Source organism: Osmia lignaria, chromosome 2 (assembly GCF_051020975.1).
Source record: "Osmia lignaria lignaria isolate PbOS001 chromosome 2, iyOsmLign1, whole genome shotgun sequence".
Lineage (NCBI taxonomy): Eukaryota > Metazoa > Arthropoda > Insecta > Hymenoptera > Megachilidae > Osmia > Osmia lignaria.
Window position 1 is genome coordinate 9,029,006 of NC_135033.1, and position 15,735 is coordinate 9,044,740.

The 15,735-nt window shown below is 45.3% G+C and overlaps 1 protein-coding gene across 4 annotated transcripts in view; it reads right to left on the minus strand.

Annotated features, from left to right (window-relative positions):
• The window catches only part of vn (membrane-bound neuregulin protein vein), a 166,027-nt gene that overhangs the window by 144,175 nt on the left and 6,117 nt on the right, over positions 1-15,735 (minus strand). The gene's annotated exons all lie outside the window — the stretch shown is intronic.

A 15,735-nucleotide genomic window follows, 5' to 3' on the forward strand; every position in this document is an offset into this window, starting at 1 on the left:
TCCGTTTCTAAAGCGTGACTCACGTAATCGTTGCTCTTCAGGTATACAAGGTGTCCTCTTTGTTAGGTATATTTTCGAAGAGATATTCAAAATGATGAAAATATACGAGATACACCCTGTATACGGTGCTCTTTATTCAGGCACCGTGGTACTACTTCCACTTTACGTATTACTTTTTCCGCGTCCGTACTCTTCGACAGAAGCTTCACGAGTCGGTGCTCGCCGCCATTGGCGCGAAGCTTTCAATCTCGTTGCGATTGCGAAGCGATCAAACTGATTGCAAAAATCTGCGACCGGTTCGAGGGTATCCTTGAAAAATCATCCGCTTCCGATTTTGCTTCGTTTTCGTTTTTACAAGACCGATGAACGCGCGTTCACCGTGGAAAGAAGAGGCAGTTCGGTCATCGTGCTAATTTTGGCGGAAGGGCTCGTACCGAACCTCTGTGAATAACGTTTACGCTCGTCCGTTGTCTATATTTCCGCTTACACGGGCTCCAGATCCGAATAGATATTCAAAACAATTCGAGGCGGGGTTGGCAAACGCGTTCGTCCGTCTATCGGATCCGCTTTGAAGCTTTTCGCGCGTGACGGGGTCGTTCGCTCGAAAATTGCGCGAATTTTATTCGCCTGGAAATTCGATCGCGAACGCGTAATCGTTTTTCCTCCTCGTTTCTTTCGATAAAACGAGCCGCGAATTACGAGAGCCGGGTGCAAATTAAGAACACGGCGCTAGGTGGCAAGGAAATAAGAAACAGAGAACCTTCTCGCCGTTAGATTGCTTCGAGGCTTCTACAGAAACGATTTCGAGGATACCTGCCTTTACTTAGCTTTCTATTTATCGATGGATTTGCGATACAGAGGCGTAAATGTAAAGAAAATCAGACGATCGAATGTATCTTCCTCGGGACGATCCTGTAATCAGACGTTTTTATCGAAAGACCATTTTAAAACGGGCGAAAAACGCAAAGTTTGGGCCTCGAAACGGGCCGAGGGAAGAGGTACGACCGACGGGCGACCGATAATTAAAACTTTTAATTATGCAACGATGCTGCTGGTCGAGTATCCGCCGAACGAGCGAGCGGATGGCGAAAAGAGCTTGTAAAGGTTGGGAAACGGTGTTGAGACGCGGCTCGTTTCTTCTCACATAATCACGGTAGAAAGGGAAGAGAATTAATTTTTATTAGTTTCCTCCTGCAATTTGCAAGAAATTCCTCCCTTTTCTTTCCCCCGTTGTTTATGATATCGTTCCTTTATCTAGCGAGAGAGGAGGAGTTGAAACTCTGTCGATTTAAACGAACAACGAAACCGATCGATGGTGGTTTTGAACCGCGTATCGATAACCGTTTACGTCAGTCATGTTTTAATACGTTAATTAAAAGTTCATTAATTAAATACGGTTTAATTAATTAACATGGGAGGAATAACGATCGGGTGAATTTGTTAAAGTTCAGATTTGATATGTTTCACGTATCCGTATAACATATTTTATGAAATCAATGACTCTTATAATAGGTACTGAAACAATTTCACTAGCAAAAGTTAAAAAAAAAGCGAGTCGAAGAATAGAAAAATAAGGAGGAGAGAAAGATAAGCACGTTAGGAGAAAGCTTGAAATGTGAGCAAGCTATACTGGTTGGTTTTGCGATCCATTCACCTTCCACGAAAGCTTTTAAAGCGGAACTCATGGAAAGCCACGAGGAACACAATGCGGCTACCCGGTGCACGCCGAGCACCGATGACATTTTCTCTGCAACGGGTTCCACGCTCATTGATTCCCACCGCCTTTGACACGCTTCTCCTCCTTCTCCCGCTTTCATTAGGGCTTTATTAACGGCCGAACGCACGATTGGAAAAGCCGTTCGTTCGTTCATTCGTCCCATCTGCGATGCATTTCCACCAGCATCGGCTTCCAACATTTCCAAACGCGATTCTTCACCGACGGAATTACTCGCGCGCGATCACGAATCACCTGTACCGATAATGAGCTACCGTGTAGTTGGATTCAAACGTTTCCTTGTTCAATCACGGTTACCGATTTACTTCGTTTCAACGTTTGTTTGCAGCAGTGGTACAAATTAATCCGAAAAAAAAAAACTATACATTTTTTGAAAATACCACACGAACGAACGCGAAAGAAATTTTTAATCGCATTCGCGTACGTAGTATCGCGACAAAATATTAGCCAGGATGAATAAATAATGGGTAACCGTAGCAATAACAATGAAAGCATCGTTGGCACGGAAATGGAATGGTATCGCAGGTGGACGGAGCGTAGATCTGGCGAACGTGTGCACGCGGAAAAGGCGCGGTGTGGCGTGTGGCGTGGCGTGGGTCCAGTGGGAATGGCCCGTAGCACACAGCAGGACAATATAGATCCCGTGTAACCGTGCACGCGGTTCCCATCGATTCGCGATATCGGAGAGTATCGTGGCTCGATCGCGACACCGGGAAAGATACTACTCCCACGAGGCGATCGTTTCGAACGGTTTCACCTCGCCGCACGGCCAAACAAAACCGGCTCGAAACTTTGACTTTTCCTCGCTCTCAGTCTCGATTCCCTCTGTTGTTCTCTGACTCCCTCGACAACACACATACACACAAGCCTTTTCCTCGTCCGATTTCTCACTCGAGGAAGGAAGGTTCACGGACTTTTCCTTAACGATCTCGCCTTCTCTTCGTGACGCTTGTTCCACGTCACGCGATACGCCTATGGGATGAAAGGTGCAAGAGAATTTTCTTAACACCTTCTAAGGTAAACGTATACATCGCGAAGCGTGAATCTAAATATCGGCCAATCACTGTTCGTCGTCGTCCAATTAAATCCGGAGAGAACTTTTAATTGTACATATCGTTTCGCGTTCGTTATCGATAACTTGTGTAACCTGGTTTTTTTTTTCACAGCTAATAAAATATCATTCGCAGCGAAATATCCGGGCATCGTCGAGGATATCGTTTCAACGAGGTTCGCTACGTTTCGACGATTGGAAAATAATCGGGAAATCGGTGCGGCGCGCATCGAAGCGTGAAGCTGACGAAAAGCGATCGCGATCGATGAAATCGAATTATTTTCAACAGCGGTGTTCGAAAAGGGCTGGTTGCGTTTTCGAACGGATGGTCTCTGTGATCATTGTCGGAGGTCAACGATGTCCCGGCATCGATGTCAATGGTTCAAATGATCGGTGTCGAGTCGTCGCGTCAAAAATTACGAACCGAGACCAGCACGAGTCGGCTGTCGTTCGATAAATCGTCCGTGATTTACGATTATCGCTCGCGTCGTCGCACTGTAATTCGAATATCTATGCTTTATCGACTATCAACTAAAAAAATGACCATACAACAAATACTGTTCAATTAAAAACGCGACACGCTATGTACGCTTCCCTTTACCATTTCTCTCTTTTCACTTGATGTTTTTCACGTTGGTATATTGTTTACCTTTCGGCTTTACCGTCGGTTTTGTTATCGAATTGAACGCAACGGTGACGTGCAATTTCACCGATCGTCGTTCGATGGGATTTATAGGCTTTCGAACGAGTAACGAGAGTTACAGAATGGTTTTTGATGCTACTGAACGTCAACAGGTCGAAAGAGCGAGCATTTAACGATTAATCGCATAATTGGCACAACTTCTACGTCCTTGAGCCTGTTAGAAAAGCGCCACGCTCTCGGGCAGACGAGAACGAACAAAACTCTTTCCAATCGACTCGATCGAACCTCGTTTTAACTTTGCATCTGATCCGATCAGACAGGGAAACGACGTGTAACGATTATTAAAAACATAGTCACTCAATTTGCCATTTTATATGATAATTACGTTAACGTTACTCGCAAGTTTTTTTATTAATTTATAAAATAGCGATGTTGCTGAGATTACTTTGATCGCTTAATTAACGTTTTCAATTAGCTATGTAATTAATAATAAAAGGTCCGCTCGAGCGGCGCCGTCTGTCTGATCAGTGACTCGTCCGCCGTCTGGATCTACTTGTACGTAAACCGCGCGACAGGTTATTGAATCTAATACATTTCCAAGACGTGCTCCCATTGAATGAAATATCGCGCGACTGTGTATAAATGGAAGATGACTGATAGTCATCTTGTAATACCGAAAGTTTTAACAAAAAATCGACGTAACAAGTTAAGCCTTCGGCAAAAAGCATCTTTAAAGTAGGGAAAAAATGGAAGGAAAAAGAGAAGGAAGTAGAGTGGTTGAGGTTCATAAAAGTGTGTCGTTGGCTCGCGTCCGAACGAGGCGTTAGATCGTGTTCCCGCGGAGGCAAACCTGCAAATAGGCGTTGCACTCTAGATCGCTATCAGTGTGGGTAAACGTTTGAGCGTTCACCGTCGGGCCCGGGGAACATAGAAAACTAGGAGTTCGGCTCGTATATCATGACGGCAGATAAAAAGTTTTCGCTCGTAAGCACGAGGTTATCTCGCGGATTCCTGGTAAACGTTCCCGAACCTCGACAGCGGAACACGATTCAGACAGGTCTGTTTAAAAAATGTTCAACTCATCGAGGAAAAAATCGTTTGCAAAAAAGTATCCTTTCCAAGATACGATTAATACCTCGTTGATTTTCGACTTTTCGACATCGTTCGAACCGAACGGAAAGCAAAGAGACGAGAGTTACTAGCTTTTTTAATCGCCGGTTATCGCGGATATCCGGCACGTACGTACGAATAGGAACGGCTAACTGGACCGTCGGGATAGTTGGAAGCTTTAATTCCAGGTGGTAATTTAGCTTCGGCAGGAATTCAATTCCGGGGCGAGAAATTTAATTTCAAGATATCGCGATACAACGATCCCGTGGCCAGCCGTGTTAACCACTTAACGTGTGCCGGAACGATAGCATCGAATAATGCAACCTTCGCTGCGAAATCGACGTTACGAAACTGTTTAACGAAGCAGGTTAAAAAAGATGAAGAGGGGGTTGAAAACGGAGAAACGTTGGTCCGTGGAATGCGTGGCTGCGAAACGAAATGTTATGACGCGAAATAGGAATTGCCGCCGCATTGAAAATGATACCCTACGCGAAGGACTCGCGGGATTGTATATCACTCAACGATACAAATTTACAACTGGTTAATTGAAAAATACAGTTAACGCGAGACGGTGATTTATAGATGGTACTCGAGGCAATCGCGTTCGGGGCTTTTACCGAGTTCCTGCTCCACGATTTCACCTCCTACTTCATCGTATCGGAAACTTTTAATTCCTGATTTATTTCTCCTATTTTTCTCGAAGAATCGTTCGAGGATCGTGATCGCGGGGTGAAAGCAAGGAAAGAACTTGTCTCGGGCAAGGGGGATTCGTTTAAATGTTAATATTTAGTAAACCAGCGGTGGCGGTGGTCCGGTGTTTTATTAACACGTGCCAACCGAGTTGGTAAACGCGTGCCAACGTTCCTTGGTCAAGGGGTCAGTCGACCTACAACGGGGCGATTACAAAACAAAAGGGAGGGAAGCTTAATTGTAGCGGGCAGCGGTGCTAGCACCACCACCGGCGCTCTTTTTATATCCACCACCACGATAACTTGTCTCGGTGGTGAGGCTAAATTTAGAGTTGCCATATTAGGGGAGTAAAAGCTCTCTCTATCCTTTCACCCTTCTCTCTGTCTCTTCCTCCCTCTTGCCAGCTCGACTTCGAATATTTCGTGGTAACCGGAGAGGGAGTACGGCCATTGCGACCACGAGCTTTAAGCTTTTTCCGCTTCATTCGACGACGAGACACACAGGGGCCAGCACGGTAATTATATTATATCGCCGGCAATTAAAGAAGCTTCCTCAACTTTTGCTACGTATCGCAATGTTTTCTCGCCGCGTCGCTAACCCCGGGGTGAAACGACCGTTCGTTGATAAGGGATGATTCATCGGCAGTTTGTTTCTTCTTTACTTTCGCTAGATGGGATATTGAATTAACGTTCAGCTTCGATGATATCAGTTCGGTGAAACTCACGACACGTCATCCGCGTCTGATAGAAAGATCGATGTTATTTTGTAATCAAACGTCCTTTGAAAACATTTCTAGAACTTGCAAGCCTGCTTTTTCGGTATAATAATATTTCACGATAATCCATTAATCCGCTGACTTAACGTTCGCTAGCGTATTAGAAGCAAATATTCTGGATAATGGCATGCGGCGGTTATTGCGTGCTCGTTCACGAAAATTCACAAAGGGTATTTAGAAATTTGCCGAAGAGATCGAACGTGCCGATAGCAGGGGCAACGTTAACCACCCCACCACAGGGTGGGATCGTTCGGTCGCTTTGCGCCACCAAGATAGCAAACTTCTTTCATGTATTCGGGATTAATCGAAAAACCCACTTACCCCTCACTGAAGAGGTATAGGCTTCGGTTATGTTTCTATAATCCGGCTAGGGAACTTTATATCATCGACGTAACGATGCTTCCTAAATACAGACTAAGTCAAAAGTCACCAGGAAAGATAGCCGACTTTTGAAAGAACCTCTATATTTCGCGCGCTAGTAAGACTCGTAAACGGAGCAACCGTACAAGCTGCTTCATTTATTACTAGTGTTTTTCTTTTTCTTTCTTGAACGAACTTCTCTCGGCCAGACTAGGTAATAAACGTGTTCAAGCTCCGAAAACGTGTTGTTGCGTAGCTGGCTGCTAGGTTGCCGGTTAAAAGGGAAATGGTCTGAAGAAAATCCGTCGTTAACGAGAGAAGCGGAACCTTCTAAAACGGGCAACAGCTGTGGCAGCAGACGCGAACAAAACGAGACTCGTAGTTGAAAAGTTCTCTAGCCTCGCGCCTTGTACGAAATCACAAGGGGTTAGTTCATTTTCCCCGGCCAATTTCAACGAGTTTCCTTTCTGAAATCGTCGAATCTCGGTAGCGGTCGAACGTGAATGGCGAGCAGAGCCGGTGTACGGGTCGAAAAACGGTCTCTTCTTCTTTCGTTCTGTCTCTTTTTTCGCGCGACGTTCTCGGCGTCGTCGACGACCACGTCGACCACGAAGATTACGACCAAGAGGACGACGATGGTAGGCAAGGAGAGGTGGCGCAAATGCGAGACGACGAAAATATTGGATCTATTTCGAAATTCTATTTCGGTACGTCGGCCGAGCGACGACGCTCCTACACGCACAGCTCGCGCCCCGTCACGAGAGCACGCAACTTTACGCGCTCTTCTTCGACCATCTCTCGAATCGTCGAATTAACAATTGCGAATGAATAGTATTCTTCGATTTATATGTCAAGTACTTCGTCGCTCCGGTCTAGTTAATCTACTAAGAGCCCTAGGATGAAAAGCTCTTTCATCCTCCCTTCCTTTCCCCACGATCACCATGCAGCTCCTTCATTTTCCCCATTTGTTGCTTCGTTCACATTCCTATATCTATCAGCATTTTACGCCGCGCCTAATTCCCAGCCGAATTTAATTGCCCTCCGATCGAAAGAAAATTTCTGAAAATCCTGAAGGATAGACAGACACGGGCAGAGGAACTGAAAGAGATGAGAGATCGGATGGGCAGAGAGAACGGTGGGAGGACAAACGAGTTTGTTTTCTACGATTTTCCCACAACGAACATGGCGATACGCGATAGGCAGTGTCCACGTATAGAAAGATAGCTACGTACACGGAATAGCAGAGGACACCATATAAACAGCGCAGTACAGTTCCGCGAGCCAACGACGCGACTAAAGGCAGAATCCCGGTCGTCGGTTGGATCCGGCTGCGGCCGCTTCGCCTTATACGATGATCGTCCGCCATCAGCCAGCCGCCGCTTGACCACTGCATTTGATGCAAAGAAAGTAAAGACCGAGATCTGCCGATTTAAGAGCAAATGCCATCGTCCGTCTGTCTCCTACGACCACTTGATGTCTCTTCTGCGGTTCGATCGCGACACGCAACTACGGCCGACCGCTTCTCCTCTTTATTCTTGCCCACGCGATTCCAGCTTTCTCGGATTTTCATCCTTCCGATTCTTTCGACTCGCTCCACCCTTCGTTGTTTTCATACGATACTCGGATAACGCGCGACGAACATTGTTTCGACGCTCGCGATTTCATGAATTACAAAATAAATTTCCCCGATTCGGCACCGGAAAGGCATTACACGCTCGTCGATAGATATTCTTCGCGTATTATCACGCGTTTTATCCAGTACATTTACGAGATCATTAAGCTGGCCGAGCAACAAACGATTTTCCGATTATCGCCGGTTAATCGAACCCCGAGGTAGAACGATCGAACAATTATATTTGGTCGTGGGAGAAGTATGCACCCTGTCGAACACCGTGCACTCGCGTTATCGAGTTTTCGACTAGGTAAAACAATAACGAATTTAACAAGGAGCACAATGGCCGGGTTTCGATAACGGACCGCTCATTATTATGCCGGAAATATTATTACCGATGCACCGGTAGACAAAAGTAGTCCGAACAGACCGGTGTATTTAAGGCTGAAATAGATATGAATTCCTGTACCTTTGTTAAGGTATCAGATATTATGCGAAGACTTCAAAGATAAAATGCTAATTAATTCGCTTTCTGTAACAATAATGCTGAAGTATCATACTCGATGGTATATCAAGCGGAAACGAATGTAACGACAGATAAAAACAAAACAATTTTATCTTCTCTGACATGTCCTACCTAAAAACTGGACAGCTCGACCTGATCGATTTGTTACCGGACGCAGTTTTTAAATACGTCCTGTTTCCTATATTTCGCTGACAAGAATGAACCCTTTTCAAACACACCTTTTATATCAAAATTCGATCATTTTACCGTAAAAGAAAGAAGGGGATGCCTGAAAGGCTCAATCTCTGAAATCTTCTCCCGAGAAAATGCTCGGTGGTTTAAGGTTACCGAAGGTGGTGAACAATTCCCATAGGAATCTGGAAAAGCGGAGTTCAAGTCAGCTGCGAGGATAACTGCATTACAAGACCGACCACCGACTGTTTCGTTGATTCGTTCGTTGACGCGACCGAGTTCAATTGGACGGAATGTCCCGACCAGAAGGGGACTTGAAAAAAATCTTCTCTTTATTCACTTGCGAGTCCTGTCTCACAGACGGTTCTTTTAAACTTCGCGATACGTGGGAGATCGGCGAGCTTTTTTTCTAAATCGAATATCGTATGTTTGCGCTTATTTGGATATGCTGTCATCTTCTCGTTATCATGTTCATCCGCCTCCACCTCCGCACACCATCAATCCCCTTGTTCGGTAGCTGCCAACACTGGCTGTCGCCTTCTACACACGTATCTCGTTCTCGAATCGTCTCTCTTAGCCACGTTCCTTTCCTTTTCGTCGTTTCCAGCTTCTTTCGTCTCGGCTGCCGGTCTCCCTGATTCCTCCTCGTTCCTCGTTTCTTCGTCCTATTTCTCCATCGGGGCGAGTCTTCGTTCGATCATCCTTGTCTCGCCCGAGGCTCGTCGCTGTTTTGGCGGCGAATTGAACGAATTAAGTCGAAGGAAAAGTGGGCATGCTTGACAAGAAGAAGAAGAAGAAGAAGAAGAAGAGCAGAAGGTCTTTGTAGAGCATTCGGGGGCAATAACTCGCCGCGTGTTGTGACTACGCGATGACGGCCAGACCGCTGGTCGCTTCTGTCTTTCTTTTCTTCTTCTTATCCTCTCTTTTCTTTCTAAATCTTTTGTCGCCATCGTGCCGGTCGCGACTCCTGTTTCACCTTGCGCGCCTTTCGCGTCGCTTTTCTCTCCCTCGGTCCAAGGAAAGTCGAGGGTTTTCAACGACCGACCTTTGGATCGCGGCTCAACCCTTTCTCCGGTAGAGTTCGTTAGATTAATGGTAGCTACATTTACATCTGCATAAGTGTACGTTACTTCTAAATGGTGTACTTTGTTTCGAGCTAGACGAATTCGTGAAATACACACGCCGGCTGTTCTAAACGAGCAAGCGGTACAAAAGGGGATGATTCTATGCGAAGAGGATTAGAACACGTAATAAGAGTAATTAAATTCACTTCGAAATTTCAGTACATTTTGTGTATAAAGCCTTAGACACTCGGGAGGGAATGGTTAGCATAGCAAACACGGGTAGAACGAGAGTAGGGATGGATGAAACATTTCGCAGAGTTGAACTCTTCTTTTCCGTGCCCATCATAGCCGTTAGCGAGGTCGCAAAGTTAGGCAACTACGAGGGTCTCTCTGCTGACACGATTCGCGTCACCCTCTGTGTATCGCGATGCTGCCCACGAATTCTCGTCTCGTGTTCCAAGGAAAACCGTGTGTTTCCGTGCACCGAGCCATTCCCCGTGCATTAACCGTGGCGAACTCCGGGAAGATTTTAACTCTCGATTAGTTTCCCTACCCAACCCCCTTCGATCCGACACGAAACGCTTTTCCATCTGTCCGACCCGACCGACTGCACGAATACGCAGGCTACGAATTTCGCGATTCCAGAACGACGCGATCACCTATCAAAAGCCATCTACTCGCCTTTAATCGAGATTATCTCGCCCGTTTAACCGATCCTATTCCACCATCGACCCACGCTAGTTCGCCAGTTCTCGAAAAACGAATCGATTATCATACAGACTACGCGATAGCAGAGGTAATACTCTGGTAAAATGGTAGAAAGTATATTCTTTATCACGCAAATTCAAGTAATCGATTATAATTCTAAATGGAATTTAATTAACGACAAGAGCAAATGTCTATAAAAATGGTAAGATAGGTAGAAACAGAAAGGAAAAACGAGAAATTCCAACATGGCCGAAGAAGAAGATTAGCCAAGAGGATTCGAGTAAAGCTCGCGACAATCTTGAACGAACAAACGCCACCCCTTTCGAAGGGTTAATCAGAAGAACGACAAAGCTCCAGTAATTCTGCAAATACGGGTGTTCGTCAAAGGTATCCGATCCAAGAATTATTTAACAAGCCAAAGCTTGCCTCCTCTCTCTCTCTCTCACTCGTTAATTATCAAATTGCCTGATGACGCTACGTCCCCGTAGCGGTGTTCTTTGACGCGAAATATATTTCAAAATTGTATCCACCGACGAAGTTTAATTGCTGTAGAAATTTCCCGTGAAATTTCGTTCGGCTGTTCCGCGAAAGTTGCCGCAACGATGTCGGTTTTCGAACGTTGTCGTTCTGAAGTATGCAAATTTTGCAAAATAGCTTTGAAAGTGAACGTTCGTCAAGATCGCGAATTGTAATCGGTACAGGGTTTAATTATAATCTTGTTAATAAGAGTGGGAATGTAAAGTTAAAAGCAAGCTCGATGGCTCGCTTATTTTCCTCGCATCATAACAACGCGTTACAAGGCCTCGCCGCGAAGAACACGAGAGTATGGGAGGACAGATTTCCTGCTTCCTTCTTTTTCCACGCATTACGTGACCTCTTTCACGGATCCGAATGGGTTCTAGACCGTTCGGAAATAATACTTCGTGAGTAGGTTATTTATATACCCGCGACAACGGGCCGGGACACGTCTGATCTAGCAGCTCCTGCCCGCTTTACTTTACGTTTCACTCGAATTTTTCAAAGTATATGTTTTTTTAAATGTGCAAGCACTCCTTGATTGACCTTTGGGCTATCTAATTCGCGCCACAGGGTGCTGTTTAATCCTTTCGTTACGGAGGAAATGACTTAAACGCGGTATCACTGTCGCGCGAGATTCGGAGTTGCAAATTGGAACAATGATCAATTAATGGAAATGTAGGAAATTCGGATTGTAAACGGTTAACGAAACTTTTCGTTGGATCACCGTATCGCTTTTGTTATCGAAAAGTCTACGTGAAAGTGAAAGAAAAGGGAAAAAGGAAAAAGAAAAACGTTGCGTTCCGAGAAACACGATTCCCGTCGAGCATCTCCCTTTTCTACTATCCCGTGGAAAACGCTTCGGTATCTCGTTAAAAACTCGGCAAAAAGTTCGAGTTAGCTTCTCTCACGCCAGTATCCCTCTCTCTCTCTCTCGTTCTCTCTCGGTTCGTTTTCTTTTTAACCCCGATACCAACCTCCCCGCCACGAACGAGCCAGCAAAAAAAGGGCAGCCTGTCGATAACATGTGTTTTCCCTGGCGGGTTAAGCAGCACCCTTCTACCTCCACTCTGCTTTTCTCTATCTGCTTGCCCTTCTTTTCTTCATTCGGATAAGGGATGAGCTCGGTTAAGGAGTCGTAGATTGAATATCGTATGCCACGTAGCTCGTGGATAGGAACAGCTATTTGTATGCCGAACGAAATTGACTATTTCACCCTTCCGTGCTTTTTTCCTTTCCCGCATTTTCTCCCTTCTTTTCATCCGCGTTTGCTCCAGATTTTTCCGTCCCGACAATTTGTTCGCGGATTGCGATAACGATCAATTTACGCGTCGACTTCTTTCTCTTAGCGTCGAGTATCTAAATAGATCGACAGCTCTCGTATCAATGGTTAATGCCTATAATTGCTAATGCCGTAAATCCTATGCGATCGATCAGGAAACTAACTCGGAAGCGTTTGCTTTCAAGTTTAGAACCTTGAATTGCGCGAAAGCGGGACGTAGTTTCGGATCGTTGCCAGCGAATCCGTCATTAAAGATTAACGATATCTTAACATTCACCTCGTTTCCGCGATTCGCCGGGATGAAAATATCAATTACGCGTTCGATTTCGAGGGAACCGTAGGAAGTATAAAAGCAGACGTTGCAGTAGAACGATCGATAATCAGTCGTTAATCAGAGAAGAGAACATTTGTCCGGGACAGAGAAGTAGTCGAGCGTCAGAAATGCGTCGGAACGACGATAATACGCTCGTAATTCAATCGACGATGTCGACGAGCGATAGCAAATTATCGCATTGTATCCGGGAACGTTGATTGTCCTAGCTGGGTCGAAACGGTCCTCTCTAGCCCCTTGGTCAACGGCTGGCAATTTCGCGAATCCCATATCCAGACAGGACATCGAAAGGCAGATACGTTTCCGTAAACGCCGTCGAATTTGCGAACGGCCAACGAAATTTTCTTCCTATCCAAGAATAGAAGCCCATAAATTGCGCGATGCGAACGATATTAAAATTTCACCTCCTTCCGGAAATGATACATGTCGCTCCTTATCACCGTTCAGATTCAAGTGCATTAATCAGCTCGTTTTAACACTTTGACGGCTACACGTTTCGTGGAATCTCTGACTCGTGCAATTTCAACTCCATTTTTAGCTCCTAACAAGTGTAGGAGTGATCGATACGTCATCGATCGAAGAAGGATTCCAGGTATTGGAAATTCCGTATCCAGGAACTTGATTCCGCGTCAAATATGCATTCGTAGATACAAATACCATTGACGCGCAATGTACGAATACTTGGAATAATTTCAAATTTAATATGATAAAAATTCTAAATACGCTAATGGTAAAAAATGTAACGTCAAAGTCGTACAAGACTGTCGGAGTGTTAATTTTTCGAGAGACACGTTTCTGTCACTCCCGGGGATAGACAATTATTTCATAGATTACGAAACTTTCACCGTGCAGCACGATAGAATTTGAACGATAAGAGGATCGCGCTCGAGTTAAAGAGCTTATCGAGTTCCGTGATAATGTCTCGTGTCTCGTTATCACCGAAAAATCTTAGCTCGCCATCGAACGGCGAAAACGTTTGCCGCGGTTCACCGTTCTCCGATCGATTCGACGTTTCACGATCGGGAAAAAATAATCACGCTCGAGTGATTGGCCGCGGGTTTTAGATCGGCAGTCGCCCGGCAGTCTACTCGAGCTGTTGCCTCGATTTATTCGACGATCTGGTTCGACAGGAATACGATCGATGGAATTATTATTAACCTTTCTAACCCAACTCGAAGGAGCAATAACGTTCGAACGAGTTTATAAAATAGACAGAAATTTTCACGCTATTTCGTGAATAAAAATTGACAATATTATTATGTTAAAATACTTGTCGTCTTTGTCGAGAGGAACAGGAATCTGATAAATTTCTACCATTGGCCGTCAAACAAGCGGTCACGGTCACTCGAATCATGAATCTTTCGTCGATGACAGTGTTCGCGGTCGATCAGGCTCGTGGTTAAACGAATTTTCCAAAGATGAAAATGGAATAAAAGAAGCTGGACGAATGGTTCGAATGTCGCGACGAAGCAGACGAGTTGCATCGGTACAATCGCATTCCAGGTAAACTAATTTCGATGCGAAGGAGGGAGCGCGAGCGAGAGGAGCAACGAGATAGCCAGGTGGAGGAAGAACATCGAGAGCACCGGTTCTCCAGATCGGCGGATCACCTCGGAGACCTCGTGCTCGAGGCCTGGGATCGCCGGCCGCCCAGCAGTCTACCTGCTCGGTGTATACACACACCACACGTGTGGTCTCCCACCCTTTGCTTTGCCTCTCATACCCCACCCTCCACCTGTAAATGTGCGTGTACGACCCGTCTCCGTTTGTGCGTGAGCCTTGCTTCATACACTCTACAGGCTCTCCCATGTATCTGGGTCAGGGCGTCAATTTCGAAGAGTACAAGATAGACAATTAATTAATTGACTTCCTAAAAGATGATCATTGAAAGTCAGAATCGTTACTAGTATTACTTTGAAGTTGAAAAAATGTGCACTCATCGCAACACGATAGGAGGAATCGAAGGTTAATTTTATCTAATGAGAATTTTTCTATCTTCCATCGTTCCAGAGGTATAGTTTGTCCCAGATGCATGGAACAGCTTGTATAGAGCGTACCTGCGGGTTTCCTCTGAGTATGGGCACAGGGCCGTACGTGCTCTGGATACGTACGTGCCGATTTCCCTTCCTCTTCGTCCACCTCTCCCTTTATCACCGGACAGCTTCTTCTCTTCCCCCTTCATTCTTTTACTCTTTCTCCTGTTTTCATCTCTTACTCTTTCTGACCATACGTCTAGCTCTATCTGTAGGTTTACTGCTCTTACGGATGCCCTTGTGCCTTACTCCCCTTCCTTGGCACGATCAATCTCGAGTACGATGTAGCAGGCCATGTTCTCGCTAAGTCGCCAATTGTGCTTCATCAATCCTGATCATCGAGAGACATCGATATTTCCAGGAAAATTCTCGACGATCGCCGAAAGATTTCTTATGTTTTCGAGACTTATTTGACGATACCGGTGAGCGTGTTCGTTTATTCGACGCGGTGCATAAGCACACCTGTCCGAGCTTTATTTACTCTTTGTTCCCTCGAAACTGTCGTTCGATCGGTGGCAATGAATCGTTATAGAAATTAATTGACGTCGATTATCGTCGCGTTCGACGGGTTTATGTAGGACGCATCGTCGTGCGGCGCGATGCAACGGTGCACTGTGCAACGGTGCAACGGTGCTTCGAGCTGATAGTTAAAGGATCGCTGCTTCGATAATGACGAACCTCTTACCGTGACACTTTCGGCCGATTCCGAGGAGCTGTTGTCGAGAATCTTTTCCGAGTGATTAATCGTATGACCGGTATTGGATAATCGTTTTACGCAGGAAGGTCAACTGTTTAATAGATTTCCTCGTTTCATGCTACGTCATTCAATAGGTAAACTAATCCTAAGAAATGGACAAATTTTTTATCTAATGTTAACGACTCGATGGAACACGAATGCTTAACGGAAGGATCTAACCGTCTTTACGCGAGTAATTAAAGAAATCCATCTACTAAATTCCTCATAAACCGTTGTTCTTCAACAGAAGAGAAATCGCAAGTATCGAGACGATTAACGACCGCCCGCATGCTCTTTCATTGCACGTTTCAAAGCAAATGGTGAAACACAACTGCGTGCACCCCGTGCATGTCCCTTTTAGGACCTATCTAGTTGCCGCGAGATAACAGAAT